Raw genomic sequence first — 17,790 nt, 5'->3', positions numbered from 1 at the left:
TCGTGCACTCACAGACGATTGTACGAAATTTCACGTTAGATACACACTATCCATTCTCCGTAACTATAATATATATAATGTGATGTGTGGAATACGAAAATTAGTTTATAACCTGTGCTGTGGCCTGTGTTTCATAAAAATGATGGAATAATGTTATTCCTCAAAATAGTTTTTCTTTCTAAATCTGACACACCCTCGGTATCATAATAATACAAATACATCATACAATTTGATTAAAAGTTACTTAAAACTGACCGAGGAAACAATATTTATATATATGATTAGATTTTCTCTTATATTATAGTTATTATACAGTTTTAACCTGATACCAGATGGGATTTATAAATTAATAATAACAAACGAAGACCTATATAGCGCGTATTGGTACACTATACGACGTAGGTATAATACATTATATATTATTATTTTATCATACGCTATGCATATTTAATTATTTGCAGTAGATCTTATAATATATAGTGTATAATAGACACGTTAAAAACGATTTTTCAAGGTTATTCGGGCTATTACTAGTTTATATATTATATACCTATACACTAATATAATATTATATATAATATATACGACTTAAATTTAATATTATGTGTTATGATGAAGTATAGTTTTGTTATTGTTATTTTTTAATTAGGTATAGGCACATTGGTTTAATAAAAGTTATGGCGAAATATGGATAATATAATTATTATAGATTCGAATTATTATGTACAGCCGCACTGTTGGTATATGCTTGCAGGTTCGTAAAAAGTTTGTTTGTTATTGAAAACTCAACCTCTATCGTGTGAATATACATTCAGTGCCTCAGTGATAAATACAATATTACATTGTAAAAAATTACGTAAATGAGACGCTTAAAACGATACAGATCAATATTTAATAAATATTTAACAGCTTAATAATATTATTACGTGGCAGTGGCGTACGCAGGATTTTTTTAAGGGGGGTGTCATATCATAATTATATGCACGAATTGACTTTTTTTTCTAGTTCTTGTTTCATAATTTGAACAGATACTTTTTTTTAAGGGGGTTGTCATATCTCCCTGACACCCCCCCCCCCCCCTGCGTACGCCACTGTTACATGGCACATCAAATATATTGAAAAACTAAAGAAACAGTTAAACGTAAATATTGTACATTAGATTTTATTATATTTAATAATTAATATTTATATATATCACATAGAGTAAAATAAATCAAGTAGATATGTTAAAATTACCTAGTTATAATAGTTTTGTTAAGAAATTGCAATTTTTTTACCGTCGTTAATTTAAATTAAAAAAAAAAATTATAGTTGAAGTATTGTCTTTAAAATATATTGACCTAATTAAAAAGAGAATTATAATTATCCATAATTTGAAAGTGAGAAAAAATATTGTATGTATATATATTATCCAAATTACAATAAAATGTCATAGCATACCAAATATGAAATAAGCGCATAAATCCTATATAGGCGCCAATATAATAATAATTTGTTTTAGTAAGTTAAGGCTCAAAGGATATATACATATATGATATATCACTTTTTGGAGCAGTAAAACTAGTAAAAGGGCTTAGATTTTCCACTTTAATATCTTTTCTGGTAGGAAAGTAAATATAGTTGGTACTTGAGAGGAGAAGATTCAAAGATTGGTCAAAAGAAATAGATCACAGTAATATTTTTCATAATATTCAAGAAAAGCAATAAAAAAAATAGGAAATAACGGGATTTTTTTTACAAAAAACCAGTTTACAACAAGATTGATTTTATTATTTTGATGTAATTAATAAACGGATGACAATAAATACTTAAAATTTTTACAAAATATTTATATGAACATTGTCTATACATGGTATAATTTTCTAAATATTTTATTTTATTTGTTGAGTTATTTATAATGTTATTGCCACTCGAAGTATTTTTTTTATTTTTTATTGTTATTTGTGAACTGCTCTATGTTTATTTTTGTATCATGCAATTCTATCTTAACTAAAGTTTTATTTTAAATGATATATTAGTTACCAAACAGTCAATCGGTACCTAACTATTTAGGCAGATTGTTTGCATGAAATACTACTGCATAAGGGGCATATCTGAAGTACTAGAGCTACTATAACTTATTCAATTATGAATATATTATAGGTATATTGTATATGCCACTTCTTGCTGATTGTAAAAACTTCAGGAGATATGTATTATTTAAATTTAAAAAAAACGTAGGTTTTGCCGTTTGTAAAAGGTACAACTTATTACTCAATTGTAAAGCATATTCAAATTTGATTAATAAATCTAGATACTGGAAAATTTTTACCTTTACTCCCCCCCCAAATTTTGTATACTATACATTGGAATGAGTAAAAGCGCCGTTGTTGACTGAAATAATTATTTACGTGAAGTGCGTTTAGAAAATTTAAATTGGTAATAAAGAAATTGGTGGTCCTAATTTAATTGTGGAAATTGACGAAAGCCTTTTTGTACGTAGAAAAAACAATGCAGGTCGTATACTTCCTCAACAGTGGGTATTTGGAGGCATTTGCCGAGAAACTAAAGAATGTTTCATTGTGTGTGTACCTGATCGGTCTGAAAAAACTTTACTACCATTAATCCAAAAGTTTATTCGCCCAGGGTCCATAATATTTTCAGACAGTTGGAGGTCGTACAATAAAATTCAACAATTAGGTTATCAACATAATCAAGTCAATCACAAGTACAACTTTGTCGACCCCTCTACTGGAGTTCACACCCAAAACGTGGAAAGAATGTGGGGTGCTGCAAAATGGGGCAACAAACGACGTCGCGGAACAGCTCGAAATTTCCTTGACTCATACATGGCAGAGTATATGTGGCGATCAAAACTTTCCAATCAGAATGATCCATTTGAACAGATTTTATTGGATATCTCAGCTTTTTCGCCTCCATCATGATACAGTAATTATTGTAATTTTATTTTATTTTATCTATATATTTTTAAATTTTATTAAATTTTAGATTTATTTTATATACTTATACATATTTTTTTTAATAATATAATTTTGGAAATAATTAATGAATTAACGAATTAAATTGATGATTTTTTTTTAGAAAAAACGAATTTTTCTGATATTTTTATACACTAGGTATATGTACCTATATATATATATTTCAATTTCTATTTGCGTTTTAAATAGTGTAGCCGCGTTCGTAATTGGCGGGGCGATAAAATTTTTCGTTCCCGTGGCGGGGCGATAACAGACCAGTACCCCAATTTTCTACCTGTACCTAATCACTCCTAAAGTTTAAAATCAAAGCATTTTACTGTCCCAAAGAGTGATGACAGACAAAAAAAAAACACACATCATTGAGTAGGTATAATCAATATACATTCATCTTTCCGCTCAGAGTCTGAAATATTTCAAAAATTTATGAATTCAAAAAATTATATTATAAATTATGTTTTCAATTTATAACAATTAAAAATGTAATTAATTAATTTTTAAATTGAAATATACAATTTATATGTTGATGTAGATGTTAAAATTAGTATTTATTTATCACAGGTATACATCCTATTCAAATATAATATATAATATATATATACTATGAATATTATGTATTAACCAAGATCTAGACTCTAGATCTAGACTTATAAATGCTAATTACTAAATTCTTATAATAAGATGGTAAATATAGTAGATAGTTGATTTATAAGTAGTACCTAGTTACTAAAATGCTGACATTGTAAATTGCAATATTATTTTTAAATTAGAAAAATATAATTACAAAAAATAAAATTAATAAAATAAAATAATTTAAATTAAAGACAATAACAATTATGTATATATGACTATACAAAAGAATATCTACATATGTATAATTTATACGTATATATTCAAAATTTAAGACCCAATATGTAAAAGTATGCTGAAACTTGAAATCACTTAAAATCTTAATTTTACCATGGATCTTGTTCATTTACTCATTGTCCTTAAAAACTGAATATTCTTTTAGTAATAATTAATTAAATAAAAAATGCTAAATATATGTTTAATTGTATGTTAAAGAATAAGTTATATACTTCTCAAAAAAATGAAATTTAGAAGAAATAATAATTTCATTATTAATTAAACCTCCAGCAAAGATAGTTATAGTATAATATTTAAAAAAAAATTGATATTGAAAAAATATGTATGTAATTGAGTTTAGAATATTAAAATCATTGTTTTATTTATTTATGTATAATATATTTTGTAACATGAGATTATTAAAGTGTAGAATAAAAATATTTCACGGGGTTAATGAAATTTAACAGCTGAAAATCATGTATACTCGTATTATGCTAAATCTATAAAAATCTATTAAGTACTCGCTTTCAAAAAACAACAAAATAACATTTTAACTTTTTATATATGAACACACGGACTTTGATAAGACAAGGAGCACGCACTAGTGTAGAACAACTTTGGTAATAATTTTAATAAAATTTGTATCTTTACATATATAGTGGTTTGGAATGACTATTATTTTATTAATGCACCTTAGGTGCCAATAATGTTAAGATTGTTATTATGCACGTTAGGCTGATTTGTTGAACTAAGACAACACTAATATCAGGGTTACAGACACACACTGAGTGGTTATTATCAATCAAATAAGGGTTGTGCACCAATAAGATCAAGGGACGAATCGTGAGATACAGCGAAGTACTAACGTGACAGCATGCAATCACCACGGCAACAGTGTGGGTCAGGTAACGATAACAAACTGCAGTGCGTAACATCCGCGGGCGTTGCCACGCTTGAGGACCAATCACCGACAGTGTTGTTTAGCGTGGCTTTACGCGTACCAACTAATCACAGACGTGACCCTGTGCGGTGTTCGCGTTGTGTTATTGATATGGAGACTATGCCTATAAATACAGGTGTCGGTCGCTAACTGCGACAGTCAATACGCAATTTTACAAAACGGTCTAAAATTAACTAACTTTGTATATACAACCAACAGCTAGGCAACAGTTATATAGCAACCAAGGATGTTCGGTAACATCCTCCTTTTTATATAATGGGGTTATTCAAGTTCTGATTTTTGGAATTTTTAAATACACCAAGACTATATTTTCAAATACTTTAGATTTTTGAACCACTTTATATGTACTTAAAAAATCTAAAAAACAGAATTGGATTAGATTGGTATACCTATGTGAATATAATACTTAAAACGTTAAAAATTGGATCGGATTTGTGTATAAGTGCCTTTAAGGATAAAAGTCCGATAGGTATATAATCTGGGTGCTAACAATAATCTGTACATTGTTTATTACGAAATAGATTAAATAAATGTCAACAAAACGAAAAGGTTTAGTGTTAGTATATTATTTCATATTTGATTCAAATATTATAGCAGACATACTAGATAATTTTTATTACCTGTATAATTTGTAAAAATTGTCTGAAAAGTAATTAAAACTAAAATTTACATGTATTAGGTTAAAAAAAAAAATTTTAGTACTTTCAAAAATAAAAAAAAATTAAGGAAAAATGAAAATTTTTACACAAATCCTGCAGTTTTGAAAAAATCAATTTTGTATTTTTTTGTTTTAACTCAAAAACAAATAATCAAAGACGAGTTCTGCAGTTTCTTTTTCACTCAAATTGTCTACATTACAATTAACTATAGGTATCTGATATTATTATTGTCATCTATATAGAAATATAATCCTCAAATTTAACAGTAGTACCTACTACCTAGGTAGGTACTTAGTACAAGTTCTAAGAATATGTTCAAATTTACATCATTTTCATGTTCCATTACGTGTTATAATTTATAGGACGAAAAAATCTTAACTCTTTAAAACAGTTTTTGACATTCTCTGGTTTAATATTCTTGTATTTTCTAATTTTATATGTATTGTGTGCATTTATAAAAAATAATTTTTAATTTTGGTATCAGTTTTTAGTGTCCACGTCCACTAAGAATCCACTATTAAGAAGCTATAACCCCTATTATGTAGGCACATACATTTTTGCCTGGAAAGTCAAAAGTGCTCACTATTGAGAAATGTCCACTGTTGAGACGTGTCTATATTAATAGAGCTTTCACTGTATTATAAAGTTAGATAAGACCTACGCATATTATTAAATAATCTTGATGTGTTTCAATTTGAACATTGCTGAAGGCATTTTAAAAGTTAGTCAACTTATAAAATTACTGTAAAATAAATAAATAACTTTAAAAGTTTCCCTTTTATAAAATTATTCCTTTTTTAATTTATTCATTCAAATACACATTGTAAAACAAAAAAAAAAATAAAATAAACAATAAATTAAGAAGTCACTTTCCTAAATAATAAGTATCAAGTGTAAGTATATTAACCTTGTCATCCAATTTAATATTTTTTTCGTAGTGTCTTGAGATTAATCTTCTATCTTACATACTTAGCAAAGTATCTAATAGTCTAAAATAATCATGCACAAATGCATCAACTCCCGAACTCTTGTTATAATACAACAGTCATGTTGCATCCTTATCTCTTTACTCTCTTTATATAGACTAATTTCTAGGTTGACGATTTTAATATAATGTATATTCATAATACAAATGTAATTTTTATAATCATCCTTTCATTCCTCTCCTCGTTAGACTTCAACAGTTTTATTTGTCACGTATCTGTATACATTTATATTTTATGTATTCAGTTGTACAATTGTATTCCGATAATCCATTAATCCAATATAAATAATATAATATAACTACTGTATTCTTCATTATACAGCATAATTTCTACAATTATTTGTATTAAATACACGTATAACAACACATAATATATATTTATCATAATATAATACATACCTATTATAATTTAGGTATACAGTATCGTTAGTGTTTTATTATAGGTGGAATATTTCGCGAAAGTATTGCAAAAGCAGTTCTCGCGACGTCGTCGGTTTCAACAGGAAAAAAGGGATAGTTATTATACACATGCATTTACATTTTCAAATTAATTTAGTTTATTTAAATATTAAAATATTAAATTATATTGATGTTTCAATGTGGCAATAATAAATCACTACAAGATAGCGTGAATGTGTGATACGGTGTAGAAATCCAAACTATATGTATTATACTATAATTAAAAATAAAAATGTTATTTTGTGAAAGTATTAACAATTGTTTTATAGAAATTATAAACAAATTGATTATATAATTTTGATACTGTATGTTATAATATTTGGTTTAATATATTGTGGTATGTTTAATCGATATGAGCATATTATTTTACTATTCCTAATCAGTAATCACTAATATTAGTAATACCTATCTAATAAGAACTTTCCCAAATGGCAGTATCATTGTATACTTGATTGTCAACTAGTAGTTGATTATTATATTATTACATAGATAAATGATATGCGCTTAAAAATGTCCACGAATCACAATGACCTATTTATAAAATTTATAAAAATAGCAATTATTCTCACAATTTCTATAGCAATATACCATGTTTCTCACTAGACTCTTGGTTTATTTTTATTAATACAAAAAATACATTTTTGCGAATAAAAATTAAAAATAAGGCAAGTAATTTTGGATTTGATGGATTTTTAATTTATGAACTAGTGTTATGTATTTAAATACATATTATTGAAAATATTAAACAATAAATTTATTAAAATGTATATTCATAAATATAATTATAATTATAAATTATTTAAACTAGATTTCCAAATAGGTACATAATAATATCATACGTATATTAAACAAAAAGTTATTCCTAACTTATAAATTAATATCAATCATACTTCCTATTATTTTTAAATTTGTACCAACTAATCTCTTAATGAATCAAACAACTAAAATAGGTATAACAATAGTATATTATATATTATAGTTAAAAAGTACAAAAAAATACTTATTTTATATTTTTATCTGTAGAACATTAGTATCAAGTTATTTAATTTCATACAAATAAGAATACATTACATACAAATCAGTGAAGTCACTCCTCTGCTATTTACTAGGTTTCGAGTATAAGTTAGGTACCTAGTCATTAAGTTAATTGTAATGGATGTAATAAATTTGAATTTAATGTTAAATCATATTGTTTATTCAAAAATAATATTATGAGTGGATAGTGGATACCTACCTCTATTTCTATAAATATTTTTTAATTTATTTAAATTACTATTAATAATTAATTTTTTTTATTAGATCTTATGGTATGTTGAATTAATTTTTCATTACATAGTATTATAACCGTCGGATTGACGCCAAAAAGACAATAATAGCAAAAAATAAAATGTTGGAATATTACACTTAAAGTTATTTGTTCAATAAGAATTTATTTCTATTTTTCCGTTGATTCAATAATTTGCATATTTTTTATTATTTTATTTGAATAGATAATGAACTATACTCTCTAATATTTACTTAATACAACTTTATTTTAATTTTGCTACTTTAAAAATTGGTTTAGAAGTATTGAACCTAGTAAGTGTCATGAAAAATTGCAATAAGTTGTATAAAGGGTTTATCATTTTTAATAATATAAAAAAACTTACATTTAAATGTTATCTAATAAACTTTAGTTATGAAAATAATATTACTTTTTTAGTACAAAGATATATTAGATATGATTTGATTGGTATAGGTTCCAAGTGCCTAAGTATGTTTCAGAGGTAAGTTATCTATTAGAATATTTCTTCAAATTATGATTTCCCTAATGGAGGCAATAACACTAACAACTTATTTCTAACATCATAGATTTGAACTTTATAAAATAATCATCTTATAGTAATATTTGTAGCTAACTATATAGATGTATTTATATCATCTTATCTAAATTCTAAACATTTATCCTTGAGTCAATTTAACGTTTATTATTGGTACAAATCTTTAATTTTTTACTGATTTCATAGTTAAGGACTGTAAGTTTATAAAATCACGGAAGTCTAATTCATTTACTATATAAGGATCGTTATTTTTATTTCTATTCCTTGTAATAGTAGATCATTATTAAATCAGTTGGTAAATTTCGTAAATTAAACATTAAGATATATAATTTTGTTATTCCTATGCAACTTTTTGAACAAATCTAAACAAATACAAATTTAATTAGATAATTAAATACTTAAACACAAAAAATAAATATTTCTTTGTAATAGATAATAATAACTCTATATAGGTACCATACTATATTTGTTTACAGATAAGCCAAAATAGTATTTACATTTAAAATTCGCAATAAATAGTAAAATTATAAAATAATATACATAATATTATTATTTAATATATACTCGTATATTATATTGTTTTCAATTAAGGAAATTCACTAAAAAATCAATTCCCCATTTGGTGCTTATTTTTAATTTTATAAAATCATTAATCATATTGAATTTTTCATTTTTATTTTTGACATTTAAAGCTTTTATAGTGAAAAAAGCAAATACGAATTATCCAATATTAAAACTGATTTTTAACATTTCCCAGTTTTTACAAAAGAAAAGAATAGGTACACTTTTACACTATAATGGCGTTGATAGCACAAAAGACAAAATTATGAAAGTTGCTATTAATGATTTTTCACACCAAATTGAGTTCTTAACAAGTAAGGTTTATTTATTTATTTTAATAGTCTAAATGTAAAAAAAAAATTTTAAAAGAAAATATTAATAAAAATAATGCAAAAAGTTTCTACAGCTTAATAGGTATCATTTAAAAAATTAAATCATTTTTTTTCGTTTGGATATCAAATTTTATCAAAATTTGAACAGTACATAATATATATATATTTAATTTTTTTAGTAAGTGTAATTTATGTGAAGCCTTTTATAAAATGTTTAAACTTTTTGACTGAGCATACAATTTTATATCAAAATTAAAAGAAAAAAAATTCAATTTAGAATCCTAATAATAATAATAATTTAAAACTAATCTTCTGATTTTTAAATTTCATTGCATATGAAAAAATTCTAAGTATTAATTTAATAGTTTATATACCTATAATAATGATTCAAGTTTCTAAAATAGGTATTTTATGTTTGAAATTTTGTTTAATTTAAACGCTCGTAAAAAAATAATATAAACTTATAAACTTGTAACAAATATTTTTAAATTATCAAGTCGTAAGTATTACAATTCAAATTCCTTTATAAATTAATAACTATAAAATAATGTGCACATTTTTGTCCCAATTCATACCATAAAAAAACTTTGACAATGCATTTTCGATATTTTTTAATTATGATAAATTCAACTTGAGGAACCTTATTGTATTGAATTATCAAACTCTTTGATTTAAAATCATTTTTCAACAGAAATAATAATAAAACTATGAAAAAAAGTTAACAATTTCAAATATAAATGTTAATACTGCTAATATAAATATTTGGTGAATATTCAAGTCTTTATAGCAATTCTTTACCGAATTACAACAAACCAATAAAACAAAATTGATTTTGTCAACAAATGGTGTATCGCATAAATATTTCTGTTATCTCACTGTTTTTTTTTTAGTACTTTTTTGAGTAAATACTGGTATTTATCTTTTTACTTATAAAGTACTAACTAGATCAAAATTTATACTATAACTATTTTTAATGTTTAATATTTAAGCATTTTTCTGCTACAAATAGAATTTTGAGACATAAAAAAAATACACACAATCGTAATACATTCATTGCTCTACTAGGAATCTAAAATTCAACATTATATATTATAATTATATTATGTATATTGTGTAGTAAACCACATTAAAAGTACTTACTATAAGAAACTTTGTGGTAACTAAATAAGTTAATAATAACTTATTCCTTGAAAATTGTTAATATAATCCTACCTAGGTACATAAAAGTAATTGCTATGCTTAATAAATTTAACTAAATTGCTTAACCATACAAAAAAAAACCATTATTAAAGACTGATATCAGCTAATGTAGGTAAGCATACACTTATAAATTGTATACAAAAACGCAAGTTTTTAATCAATTTTTATCTTGTTTACTTATAGACTATAATACTGTAAGTGTTCTAATTCTAAGAGCATCATACTTATAAATACTAAAGTAATTTATAATAAGTAATAACTAATAATTAATAAACTTATAGATTGTTTTTGAACTACCTATTAAAAATTATTATAACTATAAAACCTATTATAAATCATTAAATTATTGTCTTTATAGGTATCTAAGAGTTAAATGTGGATTTATATATTTATTTTAATAAACCTTGAACTGCGATATGTCTTAAGTGATAACAAGTGAATATATTAATATTAAAATGTCTTAAATCTTAATATAAAAGATTTTGTACTTTTGTATTTGAATTTTTTATGTAAGCAGTACTAAAATAGTAAAAGAATAAATAATTTTGAATTTTTTAGACAGCTGCTAATGATCATCTAAGTTTAGAGTGGTGCCAGTAATTGTATTAAATTAGTAACATTAGTTATAAATACTATTTATAAACAATGGTACTATTGGTACTAATGGTAATAATAAAGTAAAAAAGGTCCAGTAAAAAAGTCATGTTATGTATATTATATAATTTACATGAATTTTTGATTTAAATAATTTTCATTATCCAAAATTACAATACTCGTATTTATATTACAATGAATAAATTATTGCTGTCATACTATCTATTACGGTAATATCTTAAAAAGGCATATTAAATACCAACTAATTTATCTAACTTTTACGTATACATAGGTAAAAATGTAATCGGATTTATTCAATTTAAATGCAATTATAAGTAAAACAAAAATCAAAAAAAATCGTAGGCTTAAATAAAAAAGGACATTTGACACCCATGGGGTCATGGACCATTTTTTCCTTTATATACTCAAAACAGTTTCAGATAAAACTATGTATCGTGTGTCCACGGAAACAGGGTACCTACACTTTATCACTCATTATACATTATAAGTTAAACTAGACTAATGGATCATAAAATCCTATGACTTACAATTTTTTAACTTATGTATTTTTTGCATACGCAACATAACTTCATTTTTTTTTTTTTATAGCAACCCTCATTTTGAATATAATTTTCGTATTAATCAATTTTTTTCAAGTATTCTAATCCTTAAAATTGCCGAAATTAGAGCTAGGTATAATTTTAAAGCATAATGTATTAAATTAAATTAAATTTTTGTTGTTGTACGTATTTTTTCGTTCTAAGCTCCATATTATGATATATTTAATATTAAAGTAATAAATTATTTACTATTATTTTATAAATTTATAATATAATATAATATTTGTAAATTAAATTATAAATAAAAATGTTTAGTATTGTTAAAAAAATATATAAATATAGAATTTTATTTTCTAGAATTACATGTTTTTATAATAAATAATTATCTAATTTCATAATGTGCAATAATAAAATAAAACAATAATTCATAAAGTTTACCTTGTTTCAGCGGACTGATTTAGTTATGTCTAGAGCATCTCATAGTAATAAATAATGTGGATTGATAAAACAAATATTCGATACAACAAATACCGTGAAATTTCATCCCAATGGCATACTAATAGATAATTGATTAAAAACAGTTTTTAAAAAAGCGGTTGTTTTTGGTAGGGGGATAATGCTTGAAAATACTAAAAAGGTTTTCCGGGAAAATTAAGTTATGTCGACTTCGACGAAAGTTGTACAAATCCATGTCAATAGAGAGCTAATATATGCTAAAAACAAAATGCAATAAAAACGATTAGGTACTTCACTTGTGAGGGGCTTGGATAACATTACACCAGCTCACTTCGTGGTTTTTCATAAATGACTCGTAAATAAGTAGCCATGTAGTTACCAACCAACTAGGTTCACATTCCTCCCAAAAACATATTGAAGTTGAAAATTGAAGTATTTTTACTACTGTAAAAAGTATCTTTATATAAAATAAAACACACACATACACATAATTGTAAAATTAATACATTTATCGCTATACACAAAAATTAAAATAAACAGTTTATAAAAGTTACATGTATATTATATTAGATTTTACCAATTAATCTTCTGCGAACTGCTCAGTGTTACAAAGAAGAGTCTAATTACAATAGTTGGTACTTGCCGGTCATTATTTACGGCATTTTCGTATTTTTCTTTTTCTTTTCCGATGACCACTGCGTCAATACGCGGCAACAGTGCAACACTAGTAATGACGATTGGCATCCATGACTTATGTGCATCGTTTTATTTTTCGACATCTGACCACTTTTACATTTTCTATTCGCTATGACCTTTCTATAGCCCTACAGTTGACGGATAATAATTAATGAACACAACATCAACAAATATGGACTAACGTAGTTTTTCAGGTAAATTACTTTTGAACATTTAACACATAATAATTAATATGTACATACGGGTGAGGTCAAACTGCACTTATTTTTGTCAAAGTACGTTCGCGACAGAAAAAGATAATTTTCTAATTGATCAATCCGAAAACAATGAATGTTGATCATTATCTACAAAAACGCCCATTTATTAACAAACATCAGTTGGGAAAAATAATTTGTATTTTTAATATCTAGAATACCTAGGTATATTCAATATTATTTTTATTATAATAATTTCGGTATAAATGCAGTTTAGTTCCCACACGATTTTTTTGATTTTTTTCTTCCCAAAATGTATATTTTAAAGCACTGAATACAAAAGTATAATTCAAAAATTTTCGCAAATCATTATTTTGGAAGTTATATATTTCCAAAGTTTACGATTTTACGCATTTACGCATGCATGCGCGAAACGCTGCATACTTTGCTTTTCTACGTTTTGGTATTAATATTAATGATTATTAATACATATTTTAGTTTTTACCCTGTGACTTACATGAGGTGGTCTTGCATAACAAGTCGAGGGATATTTTTGATTTGCGGAGCGGAGCGACGGCGCCGAGGACTACGCTCGATAGTGCTGAATGCTGATACAACCGTAGTCACTGCCTAGGGATATTGCAGTGGTGTAGCCAGGATTTTTTTTCGGGGTGGGCTGATTAATTTTTGTAGCGATTATTTTCATAGACCATTAAAAATTAAAATAATTTTCAAATTTTCTTGATATTTCGGGGGGGGGGGGGGCTGCAGCACATATCGTGTTAATTTGTTTTATTATTATGAAGGATTTATTCACGAAAATAAAACATTATTATTTATCAGTTTTATTGCCTTTTGAAAGTCGTTAAATATAATAATCTAAGTATAATATAAATTCATCAAAACTACTTTAGATAATAATATTATAACAAGAAAAAAAAAATTAATAAGAGCCAAGAGGCGACAATCCAATACGAAAACGTAGGAAAGCAAAGTATACAGCGTTTCGCGCATGTATGCGTAAATGCGTAAAATCGTAAATTTTGAAAAGATATAACTTCCAAAATTATGATTTGCGAGAATTTTTGAATTAGACTTTTGAATTCAGTACTTTAAAACATACATTTTGGGAAGAAAAAAATCGAAAAAATCTTGTTGGAGCTAAACTGCATTGACAGGTATCAATGTATTATTGTATACGAAAAACGATTCTAAACGGAGATGATGTCAGTCTAGGTCCTAGACTCTAAGATAATTAGTAGGATATATTATATTATTACTTATATTTAACTTTTAAGAGGCCGTAACACCTCAACACATGCATGTGTTGTCTCCGTCTTACAAGTACGTAACATAGCAAATTTATGCTCAGCAGATCACGATTAGCTCAGTTAGTTTAAAAATTAGAGTGAATCGACCTATCATGAAACTTGATGGTAAGAACATTATCTGTGTTTGTATGTTGGTTTTTTATGATTATTAAGTTTTTAAGTGAGTTATGAGCATTTTTAATTTACGCTATGTTATTTACGCAAAACTTGCTAAAAATTTGAACTATCGTAAAAAACCAACATACAAACACAGATAATTTTCTTACCATCAAGTTTCATAATAGGTAGGTTCACTCTAATTTTTATACTGATGGAGCTAAACGTGATCTGCTGAGCGTAAATTTGCTATGTTACGTATTTGTAAAACAGAGATATTACATGCGGGTATGACGCCCTCTTAATGTATATCGTTATTATACGCGATTTCGTAAAAATTTAAATTTCATACGCTCATACAATTTTTTTCTATATTAACGCTAGAATTTCTTTTTACAGTTATTTGAATTAAGTTAGGGAGAACCTTGTATTAAGTTTTTTAACCTTAGGTATAAATCACACAAATGTTATGAATTTTCAACTTCAAAATTCTTAGCAAATTTTCGCGATTTTTACATATTTCGTAAACATTTGAACTTTAAATACTTATAAACAAAAATTTTGACTAACGATTTTTGATTTTTTATCCCTACGATAAGTACAACTAGAAATAAACCTTGTTTTAAATTTTAAAGATTTTTTTATAGGCATTTCAAAAAAAAAAACTTAGAAAAATCGAAAATTTCAATTGTCTATAAATAGCTTAAAAAAAGTCAGAATATTTTGAAATTTTATCGTAAATAGACAACGTTAATATTAACATTTGGTGAAGATTTCAAGTATTTAAAATGATTTGTTTTTGAATTACAGGAAAATAAAAAATCGATTTTGTCGAAAACTGGTTATGTGTAAAAATTACCGTTTTTCCGTTACTTTTTTTTAGGGTTTTTCCTGACGCTTTTAAAAACTACTAGAATTTTTTTAGCACTATTACTACTCCAGAACGTGATGACAGACACAATTACTGTAAAATCAGTATATTCATCACTCCGTTCAGAATCTAAAATAATAATATAAAAATATGTATTTATACATTTATTTCTAAATTAATTGTGCCAATAATAATCTCGTTTTATTTAAATACTAAATCATAATTGTCAACTAAAATTAATATTAATAAGCTCTATGGATTAATTGGATCAAATGTAATTCGAATATTTTAATTTAGCCATTTAGGCAAATAGTAGTTCGACAAATCCAAACCTATACATAATAAAATAATAAATACTCGATAAACTTAGATATTTTATAACTATATTAAAATTAGTAATGATTGAATTTATTTTTTCATTGGTAGTCCTATATCAATAATTATTAACTTATGTTGTACAAACTTAAGATAGGTATGGATATCGTATATTTATGTAGGCATTATAGTGTACGACGTACGTATATATACGGTACATTATTATTGTAATTTGTAATAGTGTATTTCTATACGGTAGGGTATTTTCAACGCATCGATCACTTAAACGGACTTTTAACGTATGTGGTATGCCCGACTTTCATCCCCTGGCCTCCTTGACAGGTATAGTGAAACTGACACTTAAAAGCAAAATAACAGTATATTATGTAGGTATATTACATGATATGTATAATAGACTAACTTAGCATATATTAATAAGAGTTATTTCGGATAATTTTACGATAGCATAAGTTAATAGGTATTTTATATAACATTTCTGTAATATCGTATAAAAATACTTAATACATTAATATTATAATAAACGTATAAAATGATAAAATACATGACATGTTCTATTGGATATACATAGACAATTAGACAACAATATAAGATTTAACCGATTGGTAATTGCGTATATTATTGGTTATTACTTATTAAAATGAAAATAAAATGGAAAACAATTTGCGCAATAATCGATAGTAGTTGTTGGAAAATATTATAGCTTTCCAGTTTTATATATTTAGTCTGATTTAATTGTAAGAATAAACATTTTTAAGTTTGTAAAATATAAATTATTTTTTATGAATTGATGCGCTTAAAATGTTGTATCGATGAATATTTAAGAGAAATGAGAAGGTATGATTTTAATAATATAGTGTATTCTATAGACTATAATATACCTATTTTTATAAGCAACTTAAAATATTAGGATTAATTATTTATTCTTACATAACCTAATCTAACATGACGATAAATTTACATGAATTTATTATATATATAAATATAAATTATTAGAAGACATTTTAGATTGTAGTTTCTATAATGTTTAGTGTTTACTCGATATGATGTATGAATTAAAATTAAATCCCGATTTCTAATAAACAAAATATAAACTATAAATGTTATTCCATAGTATAGTTGTTATTAACTACATGTACATTATCTTAACGTAAACATACTTTTTATTCTACAATACCACACTGCACACGTACTTATAAATGTGTTTATTTTAGTTTGAATAATATTTTTCGTTGCAAAAAGTCTTTATAATGTAGATATTGTAAATAAAATACCTTGGTTAACATTGATAAAACTATAATGAAGAATTGAACTTACTAAAAATGTTATAATGTATTGTTATTCTTTACGCAGTGTCATTCCAATTTTCAAACTTATGAAATTGTTTGAAGTATTTTAACGGTATTAGGTTACACTGTTACGTATAGGTCTTACAACCTTTCTAAACTATCATATAAATAAATATGTATATATTATAAATATATTTGGATCCGAAACCAGTTTGAACATGATTTATGAATCTATATTTTATAATATTCTCGAAAACAGTTTTGACGATTTAGTATTGTAAGAAAAAAACAGCTAGCGGTGGGCTAACTCAACCTATTATATTACTTAAAAACAACAGTATGTCATTATACAATGTAATAATATTGTTATTTTATTTAATCTACAATAACAGAAAACAACGGCAATGAGTCGGTATGATATAATAATTTGCAGTCGAATTACACGAGTGGAATAATATTTGTAATAGTTAAAAAGTAAAAAATGTGTTTTGGCATTTATAAAAAATTCGGTATTGATATTGCGGGGGGTAACCAAGATGATAACATTATAAAAATATTTTGGTATACCTATT

This window comes from Rhopalosiphum padi, chromosome 1, assembly GCF_020882245.1.
Source record: "Rhopalosiphum padi isolate XX-2018 chromosome 1, ASM2088224v1, whole genome shotgun sequence".
Taxonomy (NCBI): Eukaryota; Metazoa; Arthropoda; class Insecta; order Hemiptera; family Aphididae; genus Rhopalosiphum; species Rhopalosiphum padi.
Note: the sequence above shows the minus strand (reverse complement) of the source record.